The sequence below is a fragment of the Saimiri boliviensis genome, chromosome 8 (assembly GCF_048565385.1).
Source record: "Saimiri boliviensis isolate mSaiBol1 chromosome 8, mSaiBol1.pri, whole genome shotgun sequence".
Taxonomy (NCBI): Eukaryota; Metazoa; Chordata; class Mammalia; order Primates; family Cebidae; genus Saimiri; species Saimiri boliviensis.
In genome coordinates, this window is record NC_133456.1 from 110,895,831 (window position 1) to 110,914,381 (window position 18,551).

Here is an 18,551-nt window from a genome sequence, read left to right on the forward strand (position 1 = left end):
ATACACTGGTGCCTCCTAACAAATGAATTATGTCTATGTTCACACAAACTGTTTTCAAAATAGCAGAGGACACTTCCCTAATGAACGTTATAAGGTTATCTGTAATGACAACATGTTGACTGTAATAAAGACTGGCATGGTCATTACAAGAAAAAAAATACACAGGATTAAGTTTTCTTATGAACAAAGATATACCTACCCTATTTATCTTCAATCAAAAGAAGTGGAAAAAGGCAATAAAAATTAGAAACCGATGAAATGGAAAATAAAGATACCACAGATAAATTTTAAAAATCAATAGTTTTCTTAGAAAGTAATAAAACAAATCTCTCAAAAATGAAAAATATTAGCAACAAGAGGGGACATCATTTGAAGAGACGAGATTTAATATATTATTGGAGAATCCCATAAATGACTTGAAGCCAGTAAGTCAGAAACCTTGGTCCAAACGAATTCTTAGAAAAATATAATGATAGAACACTCAAGAAGAAATAGCAGTCTTAAACAGTCCAATAACCATAGACATAACATTAGTATTAAAAATTACCACAAAAATTTTACCATCCTAAATGATTTTGTCAGTGAATTCTATGTAACTCTGAAGGAAAGGATCATTCCAATTTATTAGGCATTTTCCAGATAATGGTGAAAAATGAAAATACACTAATTCCATGAGACCAGCAGAATCTCAAAGCCCATTTCAATTATAATTATTTATTAATTATTGTGAACAATAAGAATGTGAATTAAGCTGGTTATGGGATGTATACATAAAATTCTATTACTATACATGAACAAATGGGAAGCAAAAATTACAAAAATATGAATGCCGTTTACAATGACAATAGAGTTTTAAGAAAAGTCTAACAAAATTTGTGCAAGACAAGACTGGAGAAAACCAGATATTATTTAAAGCTTAAAAATATGATGTAACTAAAAAGTAGTATCATATTCATGAATTAGAAGGCTCATATTACAACTATTTCTTGCTCAAATGTATTTATAGATTCACTAACATGTCGATAAAACTCCAAAAAGCCTTTTAAGTTGATTCTCACATTTATGTAGAATACACTAGACCAAAATTTGCCAAAAAATTCTAAAGACACAATGTGTTTATATGTATGAGTTGCTCTACCAGGTATCAAGACCTATTATTAAGCAACGAATAGTGTGTTATTGGCCTAGGGATAAAGAAATTGATCAGTGAAACAAAATAGGACACATAAACACAGATCCATCCATGAAATCTGGCATCCATTGTCACAGCAAGTGTGCAGTAAAATGGGTCATTTAATTCAAAGTTATGTTCTGTGGCATTATATGTCAGTAACTTGAGCATTCTGTAATTCATCTGAGGGTGGTGCTTGCAGGGGAACAGGGTATGTAAAGACAGATTCATATCCTGAGTGTTAGTTCTGGCACGAATGAATCACTGCCCCTCTGGGATCAAAGTTGTTGGATATATTAGATTTTCCAACAGGTGACCCGGCTGTCCTCTTTGCATAATATTATATATTGAAAGTTCAGGTTTGTTCTCTGCTACTGACAGATCTGAACATTTGGGAACAGCCATATGTAGCTGAGTCCTGGCATGAAGAAACCGGGGGTCCCTGGCTTATTCATAACTCCCACTTCTCTTACCATAACTACTCTATTTACGGGGCCACTGTGGAAGACAGGATAGAGTCTGCCTGCTATTTGCCCCTAAATGCATCCTGTCTACCTAGCTGTCGAGGGCCTCCTTTACTGATATGTATTGATTATGTCTACGGTGCTGGGTCTACCCCATGTCTGTTTTCCTCCTTTCATTTCCAATCTTTCAGTGTGAGTATTACCAGGCCCTTCCTAATCAGTAAAGCAAATCATTGCTACTGCCCAGGAATTCATGCATCTTCTACCTCAGGTTATTTTTCTCTCCATACAAAAAACTATAACCAAGTATGTCTACTGCTTGTGGCTCTACAAATTGATTTTCTTTTCCTTATTGTTCTTTGATGTAATTCCTGAGTAGGGCTGTAGCACAGCATTGGACCAATTCTGTCTCCGCCAACATGTTGAGCTAACCTACTTCTGGAGCAAGACTTCCATTTTCTTTTTGGTTCTTTGTTAGGTGGCTTTAGAGAATAGCCCAAGGGGCTGTACGTATGTGTGTGTGTGTGTGTGTGTGTGTGTGTGGTGGGGGGACACCCACCAACACAACAGGTGTTGGCAACATGGAGATCTGACGCATCTGTTCTTATAATTTTGAGGGCCATCGGGAATGCTCAGGACAAATTCTGAATGTACAACTTGCATTTTATGATGAACTGTGACTGCACCTGTCCAACTTAGTAACATGATGAATATGATGTATTTGCATCAGGTGGTTAGGCACTGTCTGCTAGGGCCAGGTAGCATGCCAGAAATTGCTTTTCAAACACTAGACAGTACCTTGCTTCAGAACTCTTGTGTTCTATGCAGTGACTCATTTAGTGGGGATAACCAGAGGCTTTATATTAGTACATTCTCCACCACAGATCCCTCTAGCCCTATTGGATCCACCGGGTCATATGGTCTGGAACGGTGACAAAGTTCTCTCTCATTCTATGCACTTAAAACTGGTAGCCTTTGAGTCACTTTAATAAACGAATCAGGGCACTTTATGCAAAATGATTTATGCTGCCTCCAAAATATGGAGAAAACTACTAAGGCTGTGGCTGTGTTTCTCTCTTAGTGATAAAGAATGTGTGGTTCAATAACTAACACTTTCCCTTAGAATACCACAGCATGCTCCAGATTAATGGAACCTCGTGAACATTATGAAAGTGGCAGGTGTTCTGAATTTTAATTTTGTAGAGTATGTAGTGCCCTCTAGCATGTTATGTATCTTTTTAGGATATCTAGAATACTAGCCACTTTCTGCTCACCAGAGCATTTTAATATATGGTACGGTGGCCAAGAATGGTATTTTGCAGAATGACAAGATGATCGAAGTCTTTATAGAATACATTGTGACAAAGAAAAGGAGAAGTGACATAGCTGAGGGGAAAGACAGTGTGTGTGTACTGCTGTTGCTTCCATGTAAAAACATATGGCTCTGGTCCCCTTTACCCATGAATTTTGAAAATAATTTACTGTATCAATTATAGTCGCCATATCAATAATTGCATACCCCAAATCCCTCAATCTGTGATGATCTGTTACATCAGCAGACATGCAGTGTGGAAGCTCCTCAGGGACCTGGCCACATATTGTCCAAATACAGCAACAGCTATAGTTCTAAGTATGTTCACCAATACTCCAGATTTCCTCTCCATCTAGGCACAGAAAAGAATTACATTTCCCTGGCCTTTTTGAAATGAGGTTGTCTACCCAATAAAATGGGAGTCATTTGCATCCATTCTCGGTGATAACTGTTAGCTAGTGTTTTGGTATCTACATTTGCTTCCCATTGTCATGGTGACTATCAAAGCGTTGATGTAGAGTTTGTCTATTCCTGCCTCAAGTAATGTGTGTTGATCATGCCCATGTGAGCAAGAAGTAAAACTTTAGTTGTGTTAAACCACTGAGATTTTGGGGTCATGATACAACCTTAATATACCCAGAGGTTGTCAAACTACGGCCCACTGCCTGTTTCTATCATACCATGTTGTTGAACCCTGATATAAATGATGCTATCATGACAAAAAAAAATGAACAAAAATACCTGAAATCTGAAATACAGCCCCTATCTGATGTATAAGTGGGAATAATTGTTTTTCTAAGCCCCTGATTTTTGGCATAACTTGCTATGCAGCATTTTTGCAGCAGTATCTAGTGGATACACAATGTGATTTAATTCTATAAAGTTTTAACACAGACAAAATTCAGGAGTGGTATCTGAAGTCAGGGTGGCAGTGACCCCTTTGTGAGTGGTGATGGCAGGAAGCCCCAAGAGTGTGCCGGGGTTGCTGTGATGTTCTGGTTCTTGATCTGTGTGGTAGATACATAGGAATATTCGCTTTCTGAAAGTTGATCAAGTTTAAGCAACTTGATGAACTTCTGATTTTAGTTTGCCTTATGCCAAGAAATTTTCATTTTCTTTGTGTGTCAAGAAGATAGAGGAATGAGTAATATCTATGTGTCTTTATATTGAATGATTTAGGAGGCATATTGTTAAGAGCAAAAGGCAATCACAGAATAGCCAAATGTGAATAGTATGCCACCATTTGTGTGAAATTCAAAAGGTGGGTATGTATACCTACATTCTGGCACATAAAACACCTCTAGAATGATAAATTTAGTTGCCTCTAGAGAGGATAATTGAAAGGTCAGAATAGAAATTAAATAAACTTTTAACTGAGGATCCCCCTTTTTGAAAAATGAGTTTTTTAACCATGTGCATATAGCTGAAAATTTAGATACCAAAATTAGAGTTATAATGTATATGCTATGCTATTAATTCTTCCCTTCTATTACATGTGATTACTACTATTACTGAAATAACAACGTGATAAACATTCTTAATTTTGTTTCACTATTTAACATAGATTTCTGAAAATGTGATTGGATTCAGAAATGGAAGACAGATTTCCTTGAAGATTAAGTAATTTAATCACAGATATTTATACTTTATATCTTACTATATTTTTTCTGTTTTTATAGGTGAAAATATGTTTCATGATTTTAGACAAATTTTAGAAATTTTTAGAATGAGAACTTGTAAAACTAGAGTTCCTAGGATAATTTATAAAAATCTGATTTGTAGTATACGTATTTTTTAACTTTTATATTGCCCAGGCTCAAACTTCTGGGATGCAGCAATCCTCCTGCCTCAGCCTCCCAAGGCTATTGGGATAACAGGTATGTACCTCAGTGCCCAGCTAAAGTTCTTTACTGATTTTTCATCTTGTTACTCAACGTGCATAATCCTAAAAATTTATTATTCATATTTAAAGTATGCAATATATTTTGATATATTCATAGTGGAATTATGAAAGTCAAATAATCTAATTCATCATCTTCCATAGTTACCGTTTATGAGAGAATCTAAAGTCATAGCAAATTTTCAGTACACAATATTAGCTGTCTTCATATTTTAGGTTGGAACTCTAGATTCATTCCTTCTCACAACTGCAAATGTGTACCCTTTGACCTACATCTCATTTCCTTCCCCTCCTTCCCGGTATCCACAATTCTACTGTTTCTATTTATTCAACTTGTTTTAGATTCTACCTACAAATGAGATCACACAGTACTTTTCCCCCATGTCTGGCTCACTTCACTTAGCATAATGCCCTCTAAGTTCATCCGCATTGTGGCAAATGGCAAGACCTCCTCTTTTAAGGCTGAATACTGTTTAATTGCATTTTTGTACATGCAGTCCTAAAGGGTGAATTTTAGGATGGAGCATAAGTGAGTTTTGTCATCCAACCACTTCTTAACCTTAACACTTACTAAGAATCACAGCACATAATCACACATATACAGAGCTCTACAAGTTTTTCGTATACTGTAGTTTCATCTACCTTGAACTCTGGCTATGGGGCTTATTTTTCTCATGGGTAATTTGACTTCTACAGCAGGCAGTGTGAATTATTTCTTTTGCCTAAATATCTTCTTTGTTCCTTTGTATAGAGGAGAAGGAAGACTTGTGTCTTTTGTTATTTCCATTTTTGAGAGTTTCCTCTCCATTCTGCCCACTAGTCTCCTATTTTCACAATTTCTACTGGCAGAGAAAGACACTCCAGTCATTTCAGTAATTGATATGAGATTTCAAGTCTTCATGCTTTTCCAGTCTTTTTCCAGTGGAGAAATCTCTGCCACATACGTGGTTATTTCCTAAGGGGTGTCATGCAATGACAATCAAAATATTTTCTATCTATGGATAAAATATCTGTAGATATAAAATGTCTATATGCATACAATCAAAATATCTAGCATATGATTCACTGATGTTACTTCTAAAATAAAAGGTCTCCAGGTGTTAATGCATTAGTGTCATGGTCATTTTTGTCTTATCTTTATTTAAAATGATTGAAAAAGCCATTCGGATGAAGACACAACTCTTAGTTATTCTTGTATCATGTTAGTAATTTATTTTACATTAAGTTTTTTAAGAACTTGAATTAACCATTAAATAAAGTATCTATTGGCTTTTTTTTCTCTACAATTATGAGCCTTTAATGGAAAAGATGACATTATCAAGTCTCAAACATACCCTTATTTGAAGAACAATCTACTGAATGATATGATTACGTTGCAAGTATGTAGAGTCTCTTTTAATTCTAAGAAACTATGTAAAGGACAAGAATTCTTATGTGAATACCAATTCTATCCTTAGAGAATTCTCTTGTGCAAATCACTTCATATCTCAGTGTGTAATAGAAAGATCTGGAGGAAATGCCTCCAACATTTGTGTTATCTTTCATTTATTTCATGGTTAAAATACGGTTAATAAAGTCATGTTTTTGGGCTATTCACAGGGATATTTGGTGGCAAGTACTGTTGTACTTCCCTATAATAGTTTTGATGATTCTAAGATGTTAACATTGCTCTATTTTTTGAGATGGAGTTTTCCTTGTTGTCCAGGCTGGAGTGCAATGGTGTAATCTCGGCTCACTGCAACCTCTGCTTCCCAGATTCAAGTGATTCTCCTGTCTCAGCCTCCCAAGTCACTGGAATTACAGGCACATGCCACCATTATGAGAGTCATTCAAGAGTCATCAATAGGGGTGTGTGTGTTGTCAATCCTGGGATAGAATGCCCAGCTAATTTTTGCATTTTTTTAGTAGAGACGGATTTTCACCATGTTGGTCAGGCTGGTCTCGAATTTCTGACCTCATGATCTGCCTGCCTTGGGCTCCCAATGCTGGTGGAACTATAACAGAAAGATGGTCAGGCTGGTAATTTCTAAATATTATGCATTTCTAACATATCCTTTTCACTTAAACATATTCCTTTGGGAGCATGGTCTACTATCATGGATTTTTCAGATATCCTCAACACAAAATCTACATGGATACAAGGAAATATTCTGCTCTATTAATTAGGCTCATTAGCTGCCTTAACAAATTAACTCCCAAACTTTCAGGACTTCTGCCTTACTGAGGTCCATTTCTTCCTCAAGTAACAGTGTAATCTGGATGTTCCTGAACTTTGGAAATCATTCCTCCAGGCTGTGCTGTATGGACCTGAGTTCCTTCTCACTTGTGGCTCTGAATTTCATGACAAGGTCTGAGAATTCTCTGATTCCAGCCAATAGACAGTGGGGAAAAATACACGGAGAAACCACATTGTTTCTTAAGCATCATGGATTGCAAGCTTTTATCACTTCTATTGTCATTCTGGATTTACTGCAAGGATCACTGGGGATCACAGACTCTGGCTAGGCAGTTGCTTTCTAGGGCAATTCTATTCTATGCAAGAAGAAAGCACGATTCTCACAGCTATCTCTGCCCCATCCCACACAGCACTTGGCAGTAGGAGATATGTGTTAGACCTGTCATTTAACGCCAAGGTCGCTGATTTTTATGAAGTGACTACCCACACATGCATTTTTTACCAAGTTCATTAAACAGTAAATTGAATTTTTGGCTGAGTTCTATCCCAGGATTGACAACACACACCCCCCTATTGATGACTCTTGAATGACTCTCATTACATTCATTACTAAAACAGAAAGGATGCCAGAAGCAAGCCATTGTTAGACAAAGCAGTCCTGGTTGCATTTACTTGAAGGTAGTCTTCCCCGGTTGATTATTTTTCTTTGGATTATTAACTCGAAGTTCTTGCTTAATGTGGAATAGAACTGTACCCTTTCCAGCATCAGGAGATCTTTTTGACCTCAGTTTTCTCATCTGCAAAATGAATTTCGACTGACAAATCTCCTAGAGCTCTTCATGCTCAAAAGTCTCTATAGAGTCTATTGGAAACCTATTATGTTGTCTGTGTACCTTAGGCCCTTTGGAGTTCTGTTTCCTTGTCTTGTGGTCATGCATATTGATGTTTTATCCACACGACTATGCTCATGTCTGAAGGCTTTTGCCAGTGTGATCTGTCAACTTGTCATTGCTTTCTAGCCCTCGGCAGCTCTGCTGTAATTTCGGATCGTGCTTGAGTGTCTTCTGGAAGCACCCTTTCCTGCCATCACTTCAGTAGCTGGAATGTGGCCTCTTCGCTCAAATTCCTAATCAACTTTTTGAAGCATTAAGTCTTAGCCTCTGATAACTGAGAGATCTAACCTTCGAAAACATATTCCCCAGGTAGATAGCACTCTTTTCTCTTCAAAGCTAATTTACTACGCATGAAACGTGATCCATTTGATGGTACCATCTGTTTTTTTTCTTCTGCCAAAGACACTCTGCACATTTTGGCAGCTTCCCTAAGTGTACTCAATAACTCATGCCAAGTACAGTTGGAATGAACCATGAATCCAAACTCTGATAACAATTGAACCATGCAGTGTTCATCTTACGCTGATTGATGCGTAGTGAGTCAAGCAACACTGGCCTATATGCCTTAAGGTGAGGAGGGGAAGGGAGAATAATGTGATAACTTCTGCATTGTAAACTGGGGACAGTGATTTAGATTCAAAGGATAGTGATAATTTTGGGATTTTTCTTCCCTGAAGTGTACTTCCCACTTTTGGGATTATAATCTCTACTCACATAAACACCACTGTGATCCCTTTTATACACATGGCCCTGTGTATATCTATACCCAGTTGATTGGTTCAGAAGCAACATCTAACTCTGAAGGAAGCTATATTTAGGACTCAGATTGCCCACATGGTATTTCTCAAGTCACTGTAGCTATAAGAGCAACAGCTTGGGTATTATAGGTCATGAGTCTTCCCACATGGACCAGAAAAAGAAAGATAGCATGTCTTCAATGAGAGAGAAGAGGCAGGATGAGAGTGAGGATATGAGGAAGAAAAAAAGAGTGGAAACACTCAGATGACGACAGAGTTCTATTATCATTTGTGCACTTGTGTCTGTATTTCCCAGAACACAGTCGTATTTTGTTTCTTAAATTCCAAGAGGTAGACCATTTATATAATACATACTCTCTTTGCTTAATCAAGTTATGCTATTTGCAAGCTAAATTTTAACTTATACATGCAAGGGAAGAACGTAAGATTTGGTATTTTTCCAATCAATACAAGGCTTGACTCATTAATAATTGCCAAAGAATATAGACTAAAAATAAAGTTTGAACCATTTGGACGTTTGATCTGATTTTAGAATCATTTACTCTAAGATGGTAGTTTTTATAGATTATCTGTCATAAACAGTGTCCATGCTTTCTGTATGTCTAGATTCTGAAGGGAATCATATAAAATCATTTTATAAAATCAGATTTTTTCGGAAGTTGCCGTTTCTCGTAGGATGTATCCTTTAACTTCTCTGAATCTTATTTTGCTCATCTCTAGTGTGATAATAAAGTTTGACTTACGAGGCAATTGCAGAATTAAAGACAAGGTAGACGTACAGCAGGTGGGAAATAAAGAGTTGGCATTGTTGCTCACACCAATGTCCTCAGCTAAAATAGGGATTCTGTTTGGCTGCCATAAAAGTTTTCAGGAATGAATTGGCTCATGCCATTCTTGACAGCTCAGAGCATTACTCCCTCTGCAAATGGAGGAAGGCACAAAGAGGACTTTGCTTACTGCTGTGATGCTGAAGAAGGTTTAGGATTTCCTAATTAGAAGCAATTGTCTTCTAATCAGCAGTTCAAGAATAAAGAGAAGGAGATAAAGTAGGCACATTAATAGCCACAAAATAGCAGTGAGTAACAGCAGCTATTACAGCAGTAAGCTGTAGGCATTGGGAAGCTGGCACAGTGTCTGGGTACGTCCTACAATCAGTATCTTTCTGGAAAACCCCTGGGAAGACAATAGCTGATGGGATCAGAAAAGGTAGGACCCTACAAGACTAGATCAAGGACAAAGATCATGTCTTCCGCTCCGAGTGGTAGATTTTATCAGTCGTCAGAATGCGTAACAGGTAGTTCAACAAGATTCATTTTCATGAATTTCCTTTGAGTCCAAATTTGCCTTTTAGTAAGATGATACATGGCTCCATTGTATTGTGTTTTTTTGGTTTTTTGGTTTTTTTTTTTTTTTTGTCTATGTCTATGTTTGCCGAGTAATGCCTTAAAGATCTCGGTTTCTGAGTTTAAACATAAGTAATTGAGCTCAGATGAAGTCTAAGAAGACTTTAGAGATCAAGTAATGGCTGGCCAAGAATCAAACCAAACCCATGCTTCAGGAGATGAGGTCACATGGTGATGAGCTAAGAACTTGGCAGGAACTGCTATGATCAGATCTTCAGGCTACTAGTCATAGACACCTGTTATCACTGGAATAAGGACTTCGGTCACAGCTCTTAATGTTCCCTATCTTAGGCTGGAGAGATACCTGCACGTGGAGGCTTTGTTAATCCAATTTCTTTGCACATATTTTTGTTATTTTTTTTGGAAGAATCCCAGTGAACACCCACATATGAGTGCACATACAAGAACTTGTCTACATCACTGCTCATTGGAAACATTTATTCTCTCTTCATTTCTGCTCCTCTTCAGAGAAAAAAAAAATTATGCAGGATAAGCTACCATTGCTTGTCAATCTCTTTCTAAATTTGGAATCAGTCCAGAAAACCCAGGGGGAAGCTCAACTCAGCCACAGTTAATCTTCAGAAAATCCATCCCACGTGACTTCCCCCACACCCCCATCACTGCTGATCTTTTCATGTATTCTTTATAAGGAATCCATTGAACTTTAATTAATACGAAAAATTCAGGTTTTCATCTGATTTAAATGTGACTGACATCACGCTGCTGCTAAAAGCGGAACCAAGTACAAGCATGGGGAAAATAAAACTTGAAACCTGGTGCCTGTTTTATTTTTTTCACTGCCAAATCATCTCTAGCACTTTCATGAGGCAGGAGAGAAATGCACCCACAGCACTTTTCAGAGGTCTTCATGTCCATATGTATGAACAGGGACATGCTTGTGGAACGTCCACACACAGGCAGGGATGTGATTCGCTCTGTCATATGAATCAGCAATCTTTAGCTCTAAATGTTCTAGTTAAAAATGACTGGAGTGACACTGTTAAAGGTATGTACTTCCAAAGGGGTTAATGTGGTAGTAAGGGGGAGGAAGTCTTTTGAAATGAAAACACACACACATTTGCCATTCATACACGCACACCATCTCCTTGCATTTAGGGAATTGTTCAAAACAGGCACAAATGTGCTCTTTGTAGGTGTTAGGGTTCTGCTTGCTACGGATGCTCTCATGTTTATGGATTCTACTTATCCATGGGTGTAGGACAGGATGTATGTCCTCATGTTGAGACAGTTTTGTTGCCAGGACTGACTGCCATTTTCCTCTCCACAGAACCTAGTTTACCATCATAGCAGCACATGAAAGCCTAAGAAGTGACCACATGAGCACAATTAACACAGTTGTGAAATCTACAATACATTGTTAACTATACTTGAGTTGATAAATATCCTAAATATCCTGACTTCATCAATATCCGTTCTATACAAGAAAATGTTATACTCTGTAAATACATAAAAGTATTACATGTCAATATAAATAACACATTTCTCACTGCAATAAAATATATTGATCATTGGGCTTTATCTTTTTCTGAGATAGGTTCTTGCTCTGTCACCCAGGCTGGGTGCTGTTTTCAATCATGACTCACTGCAGTCTCAAACTCCTGGACTCAAGTAATCCTCTTGAGTAGCTTGGGATAAAGGTGTGGACCACCATGCTGGCTATTTTTTAATAGAGCCAAGGTCTCACTATGTTGCCCTGGCTGGTCTTGAACTCCTAAGCACAAATAATCCTCCCACCTAAGCCTCCCAAAGCACTGGGATTATAGGTATAGTCACTGTGTTAGGCCCCTGACAAAACTTTATAGTTGCTGGTTAAAAACATAATCATTCTCCACCATGATGGTGTATGTGGTTGTCTTTCATCCTCAATGCGTCTTCTCGGAAGACTTTAGGGATCAAGTCATGCCTGGACAAGAATCAAGCAGAACCCATTCTTCAGGAGATTAGGATGGGAACTGGTAATAAAGTCAGGTACAGTTCCACAAGCAGACACTGGAGAGGAACCACTGTGGGCCTCTGAGGACTTGCATGTGAAATGACCCAGATATTGATGCTGGTCATTCACAGGGTCCTTAGCATCTTACCATATCAAACTGAAAAAATCAGCACTATCTGGATAGTTGGAAAGGTTTTATTGATAAAATAATGACTTTGTATTTATACTTCTCTATTAGGTTGGTTCAGTAATAAATATGTGAGCTCTTTGGTTTGGGGAAAATATATAAAATTAAGATTATAACTCTGCCTATTGGTCTTGGTCTGGCCTTGGTCAAATCACTCTACGTGTGTCTAACACTACTTCCCAGTGTTACATATGGGTAGAACATCGGTCATCTCTTACCACATAAATGTGAATAAAACTAATGTGAATTTTTTGAAACTAATTTAAATTAAATTCTGAAAGTGTTAATCTCATGAAAATATTCTGAAATTCTAGCAAGCGTATTTAAAATTTGAAGCACCCCAACTTCTTTTCAGTTCTGTACCAATGCTTTCCTCTTTTCTTTACCCTGTAACCTCTGATAAGGATACAAGCTACCCCTTTTCATACATGTAGAAACATGTATATACAGATGTAGGAGACTTCTAAAAATTATAGTATAAACAAACAGCATTGAGATAGTTTTATTTTAATGTGATTGTGTTTCAAGGAATGTGTATCTTAACATGAGAAGTTGAAAGAGTTAATGTTCATCTTAGCTGTTGAGTAGCTAGGGTCTCATATTAAGTAGGTACAGAGAGTTCCTGCCATTTCCTAATTACTTTTGTTCATGTTTTAGTAAGTTCAGTGGGAATTTAAGTATATCATTTTAACCCTGTATTTCTACCAAAACCTACAGGGATATAACTACAGTTTGGGACTCTGGGGTTGGTAAAAAAAAAAAAAAAAAAAAACACAACTCTCCATGAGTTTCTGGTATTTCTGTGCATCTTGCAGATAATCGCCCTATCAGCCTTTAGTCTAGACTCTCTCGTCAAGGATATGTGTTTGGCAAACAGTCTTAGCAAATAGAGGTGGTTGCTGTCTACCTCTAGAGCAAAGGGCAGGCATACTTGTTGTCCAGTGTAATGAAGTTAGCATCTCTCTCTGGGGCTAAGCTCATGCATATTTATTGCCGATTTTAGAAGATTCCTATTTTCTAAATTCAGGGTTTTTTTCCCTAAAATCCAATGAACCGTATATGGTTATTCCTGGCTCTCTGTCGAACTATGGCTTGAGGACCTGGCCCAAGAAATGCTGATGCCCTGAGTCTGCTCTTACCATGAGTAATATGTTGTCCTGTTTCTCTGACCCAGGAGTCTTGCGTCATTCATTATAACATCCATGAAACTGTCAGGCTAACGTATGCACTTGCAAGTGGGGTAAAATCTCATATTCTTCATTGTTCTTGACAGGTGGATGTGTGGCCCAGTAGGAATGATGATTTCTTGTTATGGTACAACTTTTAATAAATATTACACATCAGAAATATTTTCTTCGGACTGATACAGTAAGCCTTTGCTATGGACCAGAGATTGAGAAATTGCCGTCTGTAGGGTGAATCTGGCCTGCTGCCTACAAAGGCTTTGTTTATGTAAACAAAGTTTTATTTGAAAAGAGCCATACACATCGTTGGTATGCTGTCTATGGCTATTTTCATGCTGCAATAGCAGAGTAGAGTAGTTGCCACAGAAATCCTGTGGCCCTCACAGCCAGAAATATTTACTACCTGGCTCTTTAGAGAGAATGCTTGCCAACATTTGTTAGAGATCAGAGGCAGCAATAAAAAATTCAAGCCATGGTGAGCTGCTCTAGGAATATATGAGGTAGAGATGAAACTAAAGTAACAATTGCACGATAGGATAAGAGTTCAACAAAATTAGCAAGAAAAAACAATTGCATCAAAAAGTGGGCTAAGGACATAAACAATTTTCAAAAGAAGATACACAAATGGCCAAGAAACATGAAAAAATGCTCAGCATCACTAATGACCAGGGAGATGCAAATCAAAACCACAATGTAGTATCACCTTACTCCTGCACGAATGGCCATAATCAAAAAATCAAAAAGTAATAGAGGTTGGCACGGATGCAGCGAACAGGGAACACTTCTACACTGCCGGTGGGAACGTAAACTAGTACAACCACCGTGGAAAACACTGTGGAGATTCCTTAAAGTACTAAAAGTAGAACTACCATTTGATCTAGGAGTCCGACTACTGACTGGATATCTACCCAGAGGAAAAGAGGTTATTATATGAGAAAGTTACTTGCACATGCATGTTTACCATGGCACAATTTTTGCATTTGCAAAAATGTGGAACCAACGCAAATGCCCAATCAATGAGTAAATAAAGAAACTGTGATATACATATGTGTATATATACACACACACACACACACACACACACACACACACACATATATATATATATATATATATATATATATATATATATATATGCAATGGAACACTACTCAGCCACAAAAAGGAATGAATTAATGGCATTCACAGCAACCTGGATGAGATTGAAGACTATTATTCTAAGTAAAGTAACTCAGTAATGGAAATTTAAACATCATTTGTTCTCACTTATAAGTAGGAGCTAAGCTATGAGGGTGCAAAGGCATAAGAATGACACAATGGACGTTGGGGACTCAGGGGAAAGGGTAGGAAGGGAGTGAGAGAGGAAAGAATACAAAATGGGTGTAGTATATACTGCTCAGAGGATGGGGTGCACCCAAACCCCAAAAACCACCACTAAAGAACTTACTCATGTAACCAAACACCACCTATTCCCCAATAAACTAAGGAAATAATTTTTTTTTTTAAAAAAGGGTAAGAGTTTAACAGTGAACTACAGATAAACATGTTGACTGCATATACTACACTTCTACAGCGTATTTAACAAATATTTGTTGGACTACAATTGTATATTCAGATCTTGCAAGACTCAGCTCGTCTCTCTCAAAGAAGTGGACCCTAATTCTGCACTGGGGTATTTATTTTCTCTCCTCAGAGCTTCCATAGCACCTTATCTGAATATCTTTTATAACCAATTTTCTACTTCATATTACAGTGTTTATGCACATTGATTTCTCCTGCTAGACTAAAAGTAAAATTCATATCTGTAAATAGATTCACAAATTTATTTACATGATCCAACTTTCAGGATAATGATCAACTTTTAGAAAATTTGGAAATTAATTTGAGCCACTTTCTTTTAACAGGAGTCATTAAAATTGGATTTTCATAAGATTAAAATATCAAATTATGCCCTTACATTAAAACATTAAATGTGCTCTAATGCATTGTCTTTGTAAGGTATTTCTTTTTCTAATTATATTTCTTAAAGTCTAATTGCATTTCCTAAGCTGATTTCAATTTAATAAAGAAGGAATGTAACCGAATGGAATTATATCTATTGGCAACGGAAAAAGATATGTATGAATCAATTCTTCTTGAGAAGGTAGTGAAGGAGAAGATACCAAAAAAGGTATCACTAATTCTCAGAAGTAGAGAAAGAGACTGGAACCATCATTTAGCCATGAATTCTATGCTATGCAGTGGTGTGTAGCAAGATTCAGGTACTTAAGCGTAGGGTGCCTGGGAACAGAAGCAGATTCTTGGAAAAGGATTCCTCAGTGTGTAGAAGGGTTACTAAGCTAAGTCACTAGGGGAGAGATTTCAAGAAGAGATGATTGAATACTCTAAAAAATTTAGGCTGAGGCTGGGTGTGGTGGCTCACACCTGTAATCCCAGCACTTCGGGTGGCACAGGCGGGTGAATCACTAAGTCAGGAGTTCAAGACCATCCTGGCCACCATGGAGAAACCCCGTCTCTACTAAAAATACTAAAATTAGTCAGGTGTGGTGGCGTGCGCCTATAGTCCCAGATACTCAGGAGGCTGAGGCAAGAGAATTGCTTGAACCCGGGAGGCGGAGGATGCAGTGAGCCGAGATTGCACCATTGTACTCCAGCCTGGGCAACACAGTAAGACTCCATCTCAAAAAAAAAAATTAGGCTGAGTAATAATCATAACGTTATTGAGGGCAGCTTTCTGAGAGTCAGGCATTCTCTTAAGCAATTAAGATATATCATCTCATTTAATCATCACAAGAACCTTACACAATAGGGTCGATCAGTATTCTGATTTTATAGATGAGGACGAGTTGGCTTAAAAAGGTTAAGTAATAGACAAGGCCAACAACTAGTAAGCAACAGTAAGGGAAGTTTAATTAATGTTTGGACCACCTCACCCCAGAGGGCAAACTTTTTTAGTAATTACATTCCACTGCCTTCAGTTTTCCAAAGATGCTTCCACCATGCTCCACACTTCTACAGAGAAGGGCCTTAACCCCTCTGGCTCTACTAGAAACACCTCATTAAGATGAGTGCTGAATAGAAGGGGTTGGTCGGCACCATTTCATGATTCACATCTGAAGCTCCTTCAGTTCCCCGAGACATATCACTCCATCTTCACTTCCGCCATCAGGGAGTGGTCCTTCACGGGCCCCCACCAACTCTGTTTGTTGATCATGGTACTGTATGGACACTATTCAGGTGCCCTTACTCCCAGCCATTTATTACTGTGCCTTCACACTTGTGGTATGAGTATTCTATTCACGCTGGGGCCACACTGTTAACACATTTAATGCTTTAGAATAAGGAGAGGCAGCTGGGCATGGTGGCTCATGTCTGTAATCCCCGTACTTTGGGAGGCTGAGGTGGGTGGATCACGACATCAGGTGTTCAAGATCAGCCTGGCCAAGATGGTGAAACTCCGTCTCCACTAAAACTACAAAAATTAGCCAGGTGTGGTGGCAGGCACCTGTAATCCCAGCTACTTGCGGGGCTGAAGAAGGAGAATCACTTGAACCCTGGTGGCAGAGGTTGCAGTGAGCCGAGATTACATTCCAGGCTGGATGACAGTGTGAGACTCCCACTCAAAAAAAAAAAAAAAAAAAAAAAAAAAAAGGAAGAATAAGGAGAGGCAAGTCTTGCTCTTAATCTTTCAGATGTGTTAATAATTAATCTCGCTCTAAAGTAATCATGACATGTCCCAGCTGCTGGTTCAGAGCTCTGGGGCTTGAAACAAAGGCTGGAACCTCTTCACAGAGGCCAGCAGCTTGGAAGAGGAAAAAAGGCATGGTGTGAGGTGAGTTCTCAGTAACTGACATATACTTGGGTCTTATCTTTTCATTTTTAAATCATTTAGTTTCACTGTCCTTAAACAAAACTAATGAAAATTAAACTTTCACAGCCACTAGGATAGAAAGGTACAAAAGTTTTCATGAACAAAGAATGATACAAGATGAGGTAGAAATTCAAAAATATTCAAGTCAGCCTCTCACATGCGACACAAAGAGGTGAAGGGCAAGTGAACTTGTCACGTCTCATGTGTTTATACAAACACAGAGCTAAGAATAATCAGATAGATAATCAGAATAGATAATGCTGAATTAAAACTCGGCTTAACACTCTGGCAGTCAAAGGCTAGTATTACTTTCATGTAGAATAACTACAGAAGTGGAAGGAACACATTTCCATGTGTGGTTTTTGTAGAGACAAGGTTTGGTTCTGAGATTTTCGCTAATTCTTACCAGCCTCCAAATTCTAACACAGTGAACCTATTTTTAAGGGAAGAGCAAACAGGATGTGCATATTTTACAAGGCTTCTAGCATTTTAGGCTTAAGCAATGTGGTGTTGAGAAAGAAGTGATCGTATTTATGCCTGACAACTCTACTAACCTGTCAGTTACTTGGAGTTCAAAACTATTTCTTCCTTTTGCACACATGCCCCCACAAACGTACTGGTAACCATTACTAATATATCACAGGAGCTCATAAAATGTGTATGTAGTGAGTCAGTAGCATTGATTGATATAGCTACAGTAATAAATGTTCATAAACCTATGAGCAAGATAAAAGTTATGCTTTTTCTATCTACTTTCATATATAAAGGGCATCAGACAGACTCAATTGTGTTTTTACTGCTTGCATGCAGCGTGTGCGCACCAGTACGAAGTCCATACCAGGCTAGCAAATGGGTATCAGCTCAGATCATAAAATTGTCATTGGGCTGATGCTTAGTTCCATTTGAAAACTGAGTGTAGAGCCATCAATTTTGTAGGGAAGTTGAACATTTTCTTTTTTAATCAAACTATCCATATCCCAAACTAAAATATTGCCTTCCTCCTGAAACTGGTACCTATTTCAGAAACATCCTCTAGTTTCCAAGACTTGAAATCTGAGTTGTCTTTGACACCTGCGTCTCTTTACTGTTTCTATCTATTGCATTCTGAATCCTGTGACTTTCATCTTTATTAAGGATTTTGAATACATTACAGGTTGAGTAGTCCCAATTTAAAATTGTCATGAGAAATTCTCTGAAATCTGAATCTTTTCTGAGGACTGACATGACACTCAAAATGTTCATTGGAACATTTTGCATTTTGGACTTCAGATTCTGGGT

At 37.9% G+C, this 18,551-nt stretch overlaps 1 long non-coding RNA gene across 7 annotated transcripts in view; it reads left to right on the plus strand.

The window, feature by feature from the left end:
- LOC120367605 (uncharacterized) overlaps positions 1–18,551 on the plus strand; it is an 88,166-nt gene that overhangs the window by 10,966 nt on the left and 58,649 nt on the right. For 2 of the 7 annotated variants that reach the window (XR_012518972.1, XR_012518973.1), the window contains exon 2: positions 4,762–4,824. The exons of the other annotated variants lie outside the window; for them this stretch is intronic. This is a non-coding gene — a long non-coding RNA (uncharacterized LOC120367605). The remainder of the gene's footprint in view (positions 1–4,761; positions 4,825–18,551) is intronic. 7 annotated transcript variants of the gene reach the window in all.